The sequence below is a fragment of the Sturnira hondurensis genome, unplaced genomic scaffold (assembly GCF_014824575.4).
Source record: "Sturnira hondurensis isolate 20B ecotype Veracruz unplaced genomic scaffold, ASM1482457v3 Scaffold0011299, whole genome shotgun sequence".
NCBI classification, from domain to species: domain Eukaryota; kingdom Metazoa; phylum Chordata; class Mammalia; order Chiroptera; family Phyllostomidae; genus Sturnira; species Sturnira hondurensis.
In genome coordinates, this window is record NW_028083930.1 from 580,560 (window position 1) to 586,678 (window position 6,119).

General features: G+C 39.3%; 1 long non-coding RNA gene across 1 annotated transcript; it reads left to right on the forward strand.

Annotated features, from left to right (window-relative positions):
• The first annotated feature begins 629 nt into the window (after positions 1–629).
• LOC118996401 (uncharacterized) lies at positions 630–4,718 on the forward strand. Its single transcript, XR_005068481.1, has 3 exons — positions 630–709; positions 2,449–2,641; positions 4,659–4,718. It is a non-coding gene; the product is annotated as an uncharacterized LOC118996401 (long non-coding RNA).
• Positions 4,719–6,119: the final 1,401 nt, after the last annotated feature.

Sequence of the window (6,119 nt, forward strand, 5' to 3'; positions counted from 1 at the left end):
TAGCCCTGACTGGCGTAGCTCAGTGGATTGAGCGCGGGCCTGTGAACCAGACGATCGCAGTTCGATTCCCAGTCAGGGCACATGCCTGGGTTGCAGGCCGGTTCTTTGCAGGCTAACTACCAGCAGGGGACGCACAAAAGGCAACCATACATTGATGTTTCTCTCCCTCTCTCCTTCCCCTTTAAAGATAAATAAACAAATAAAATATTTAAAAAAAAATATTTCCATAAAGTCAATAGGAAAAAATGGCATTGTGTCATTGGTTTAATTTGTATTTCTTTGATCACTGGTGAAGTTGAATATTCATCATTTATTCACTGGCTATTGTCATTTCTTATTTTGTGACTTATTTTTTCACATTCTGTGTTTGATATTTTCTGGAGATGCTTGTTGTTGATTTATAAGAGCAGTCTCTCAATATAAGGGATATTTATCCTAAATGTTTTAAATATTTTCCTACTTTACCACTGGCCTTTTATTTTTGACCTTAAATACTTATAAAGGATATTTAGTTAATTTTAGTTTTTCCTTTTATAATTTATGTATTTGTTGTTATTTGTAGGAAGTATTACCCAGGCCAACATGACATGTGTAGAGCAATACTACATCTCTCTCTCTCTCTCTCTCTCTCTCTCCTTACTGCTTGTTTATTTACATTTTTTACATTTAAATCTTTATCCAGTGGTCTTTATTTGGTGTGCTATAAAAGGTAGAAATTTGGACTTCCGCCAAGATGGAGGCATAGGTGGAAGCACTGTGCCTTCTCTCACAACCCAGTTTGAATACAAGAGAGGTTTAGTAAACAAAGATGCAGCCAAAGAACAGAAAACTGAACTATATGGAAGTCCGACAACAACGAACTGAACCGTTCAACCAGACCAGTAAGAGGGGTGGAGCCAGCAGCGGAGAATGGTCGGGCAGGAAGGATCCCCCAACCCAGGCGACCCAGGCACGCAGGCAACCAGGGTAGCATCACGGACCCAGAGAGGGTTCGGGGCAGGCTGAGCGCAGTTGCACATTCACGTGCACAGATAAACCCAGCAAAGGAGTGAGCAGTGAGATGGACCACGCATCCCGGCAGTGGGAGGAGGCAGAGGGGATGGCCATTGATTTCCTTTGACCTCGCCCCCATATCTAGGGTCACAACCCAGTGACTGAGTTGCCCCGTCCTGGTGAAAACCTAGGGCCCAGCTCCTCATACATAACAGGCATGAACAGTCCAAAATATGGCTCAAGAAGAACTCAAAGCCCCAGAGCCGATAACTCTAAGTGACTGAGAAATAGCGAACCTCTCAGATGCACAGTTCAAAACACTGGTGATCAGGATGCTCACAGAACTGGTTGATTATAGTCACAAATTAGAGGAACATATGAAGGCTAAACTAATTGAAATGAAGGGAGATGCACAGGAAACCAATACTGATGGAAAGGAAACTGGGACTCAAATCAATGGAGTAGACCAGAAGAAAGAATGAAACATCCAACCAGAAAAGAATAAAGAAACAAGAATTCAAAAAAATGAGGAGAGGCTGAGGAACCTCCCGGACATATTTAAACGTTCCAACATCCGGATTATAGGGGTACCAGAAGGGGAAAAGAAACAGCCACGAGTGGAAAATGTATTTGAACAAATAATAAAGGAGAACTTCCCCAGTCTGGCAAAGGAAATAGACTTCCAGGAAATCCAGGAAGCTCAGAGAGCCCCAAAGAAGTTGGACCCAAGAAGGAACACACCAAGGCACATCATAATTACATTAGCCAAGACTAAAATGAAAGAATCCTAGAAGCAGCAAGAGATAAGGGGACAGTCACCTACAAAGGAGTACCCATCAGACTGTCAGCGGATTTCTCAAAAGAGACCTTACAGGCAAGAAGGGACTGGAAAGAAGTATTCCAAGTCATGAAATCCAAAGACCTACAGTCAAGATTGCTTTATCCAGCAAAGTTTCATTTAGAATGGAAGGACAGATAAAGTGCTTCTCAGATAAGGTCAAGTTCAAGAAGTTCATCATCACCAAGCCCTTATTATATGAAATGTTAAAGAGACTTATCTAAGAAAAAGAACACAAAAAGTATGAACAGTGAAAGGACAGCAAACTCACAGTTACTAACAACCACACCTAAAACAAAAGCAAACCAAGAGGACAGCTAGATCAGGAGCAGAACCATAGAAATGAAGAACACATGGAGGGTTAGCAACAGGGGAGTGGGAGGAGGAGAAGGGGGGAGAAAGTACAGAAAATAGCATATACAGTAGGTAGAAAATAGATAGGGGGGAGGGCAAGAATAGTAGGGGAAATATAGAATCTAAAGAAATTGAGACACGTGGTCATAAACTAAAGGCGGGGAATGGTGGGGGAGGGGGTGTGCAGGGTGGAGAAGAATGAAGAGGGGGAATAGAACAACAGCTATAATGATATAATCAATAAAATATATATTTTTAAAAAGGTAGAAATTTAATTTTATTCCAAATAGTTAGTTACTTAAAGATTAATCAACTTTTGTCACATTTCACATTTCCCCCATCATATTTGCAGATTGGTGATACTAGAAGGTACTGATCAAAAGTTGCACATTGGAGGCCCATGTTCATATCTAGCTTGGGGAAATGTTTAGCTCAGATAATTTTTGCCAAAGACTAGTAATACAGTAATTACTATCAATTTTCCATAGTAACCATAATTAACCATAATCTCCTTCATTATTTGCATACCCAGGAGAGGATTTATCATACTCTCAATCCCTCTCCGGTTCCACCTTGTACTTTAGACATAAGCCACAGAGACTCAGTCTCTTGGTCTTTGTGCAGAGGACCGAATGCTACGATTGCTTTTCTCCCCCAAAGTCCGTTTATAGTAGAGAATTGGGGAGCTATTTGGAAAGTATTGGCTAAGTTTGACAAAATAACAGTTTCAGCTTTGCCTGAAATCCCATATACTAATATGTGGTGGGAGGGGCCCAGTACTGGGGCACCCATAATCAGAATTGTTTCTCCCAACCACACTAGCCCTTGGCATTACAACTCATGGAAAATGGGCTTACCTTTTATTATTAGAAAACGCCTGTATAAAAAAAATTTTTAAGCCCCTATCAGGATGGCCCTTTAAAACAAGATTGGGTCACAGTTTGTACCTCTCATCCTTACTTGTTTTTGGCAATTCCAGGGACAACTCAAGTCTTATAATGAATCAGCAAAAATTTATTCTTTGCCTGTTCCTGCAGGCTCCATATATGCCAGCTGTCTTACTCATCTCAGTATTACTCAGTTAAGCCTCACTACAGTTTATATAGTTAGAACACAAACTCAAATATGGGTGTCAGTTAATGTAACCAGAGAATGGGAAGATCCCCATGGCATAACAGTGCTTAACAATGCACTGGCCTCTTTAAGAGTCCAATGGTTTGTTGGCACTTTGATTGCATTTATTGTTTTTGCTATAGTTGTTGCAGCTACAGCAGCCATGGCAACTGCTGCCCTCATTGGGTCAGTTCAAACTGCTTATACTGTTGATGTTCTCTTAACCAATTCCACTTTAGAAATGCTTTAACAGGCCCAGATTGATCAAGAAATCCTGACCCGACTTTCTGCAGTTGAATCAGCACTCAACTGGATCGGTGAATGCCAGGATGCACTAGTGATCCTTCAGCAGCTGACCTGTGTTCCTGGTTTCTCCAAACTATGTGTCACCCCACTACAATGGAACTCCAGCCAATATTCCTGGAGTGATACTCAACATCACCTAAGAGGAGGTTTTTCTACTAATTTAAAGGGACAAATCAATAAATTGCAACTGGAGTTACAGCAACAGTTACAGGACATTCTACGCCTAACTAAACAGGAGATTCTTCAAACCCTTAGTGATAATCTTGGCTCATTAAACCCAAAACACTGGTTTGATGGTCTCAACCTGAGATTGTGGGTCACTGGAGCTGCTGGTTGTTTACTGATTTTAATAATGTTTTATATATTACGATGCATTTACAAATTATTTGCCCAGGGTCGCAAAAGAGACCAGCAAGTAGCAAGTCTTGTGGGATGTGTCACCACAACAGGCTTAACAACAGCAAAAAAAGGGTGGGGGTGGGGAATTGTAGGAGACCGGTTTGTCTTGGCCTGGCAAATGTGACTCAGCTCTGTATGGAAAACCTACAGAAGCGAAGTGGTGGGCAGGAGCCAGATCTTCAAAACGAGTTTTCCCATGGGAGTCAGGCCTAGAAAATGCATAAGGATTGTTGTGGCTTGCTCTTGCTAAAACTTTATCACCCTGGTCTAAAACAACAAATGTGTATTGTCTATCTTCAAGGTAATATCCAAAGCCTGTATGAGTTCTCCCAAGGACAGAGCTAATGAGCTTATCGCCATTCCCCTTTGCATGTTATTTTTATTTCCTTGATTGTACGTAGAATGTAGACAATAATATTCTATGTGATAGATAATAAATCTTTCTATGATGTAAGACCCCAGGAAAACAATAAAAGCCTGTCTAGGCAAGGGTCAAGGTGCTCCCCTCTTGAGGGAGTGGCCGAGGCACCTAGGCACTCTCCCTTTGAGAGAGTAATTGTGCCTGTTCGTTTTTCCACACAGGATTGTTGCCTGTGCATTGATTCTCATTGTCAACCACAACAGGTAGAATCTGCTGGACAGAGTCTGCAACAAGTTATCTACAAATAAAAATCAGGAAGTTTTATACAAAAATCTGTCTTTACAAATTCTCTTGGGGAAAAAAAACCCCAGAGTATCTAGCAACTCTGGTCTGACTTGCCCTCTTGACAAAAATGTTCAGGAGCTTGGAAACTGTTGCTTCCTATAGTCACATAATGTCCTTACCAGTCTTCTTCATTCATTTTTTTTTACCACCTGAAGGCATTTAATTTATGATCACTACTCTTAAGCTTTGTATATTAATTTTGCAACTGCACACATTATAAGAACTCTCTAGTAAGTACTTTATTTTCACTTAATTTCCTTGATTTGCAGGTAATTGTATCATGCAAAAATTTTGTTTGTATTTTTTCCTATATGTATACTTTCTAATTTTCCCCACCTTATTACACTTGCCTAAAACTTCCTAATAATTTTGAATAATGGTTATGATAGTCAACATCTTTATCTTTATATTATATCAGATTTTAATGGGAATACTTCTGTTGTTTGACTTTTATGTATGAAGTAAATATTTTTTATTCTGTGAAAGAGGCACAGTTTTATAGGTCACAGATGTTTTGATTTTTAATTAATATCAGCAAAATGTGTTGAATTTGGTCAAATGACTTTTGAGCATCTATTAATATTATCATGGGGCTTTTATCTGAATTAATAAATTGTAATAAAAGATTTTATAATGTTTGAGCCATGTACATATTTTTATTATAAACTCTAACAATACCTAACAATACCTGGTAAGCCTAAGTAATACACCTTTTAGTGTAATTTTCTTTTTTTAATTCTAATTTATTGATTATGCTATTACAGTTGTCCCAGTTTTTCCCCATTTGCCCCCTCCACCCAGTACCCCTCATTCTCTCAGGCAATTCTCAAACCATTGTTCATGTCCATGGGTCTATTTATAAGTTCTTGGCTACTCCATTTTCTATACTTCACTTTACATCTCCATAGTTGTTCTGTAACCACATATTTGTACTCCTTAATAACCTCACCTCTTCACCCACTCACCCACACCCCCTCCCATCTGGCAATCATCAAAACCCTCTCTGTATTCACAAGTCTGTCTCTGTTCTTTTTGCTTGCTTTGTTTTTTAGATCCAATTGTTGATAGATGTGATTTATTGTCATTTTATTCTTCATAGTTTTGATATTCTTTTTCTTAAATAAGTCCATTTCACATTTCATATAATAGTGGTTTGGTGATGATGAACTCCTTTATTTTTTTCATCTGGGAAGCTCTTTATCTGTCCTTTGATTCTAAAGTCACTGTTAACAGCTTTGCTGGGTAGAGCAACCTGGGCTGTAGGTCCCAGCTTTTCATGACTTTGAATATTTATTGCCAATCCCTTCTAGCCTACAAAGTTTCTTTTAATAAATCAGCTGACAGTCTTATGGGAACTCCCATGTAGGTAACTAACTGTTTTTCTCTTGCTGCTTTTAAGATTCTCTCTTT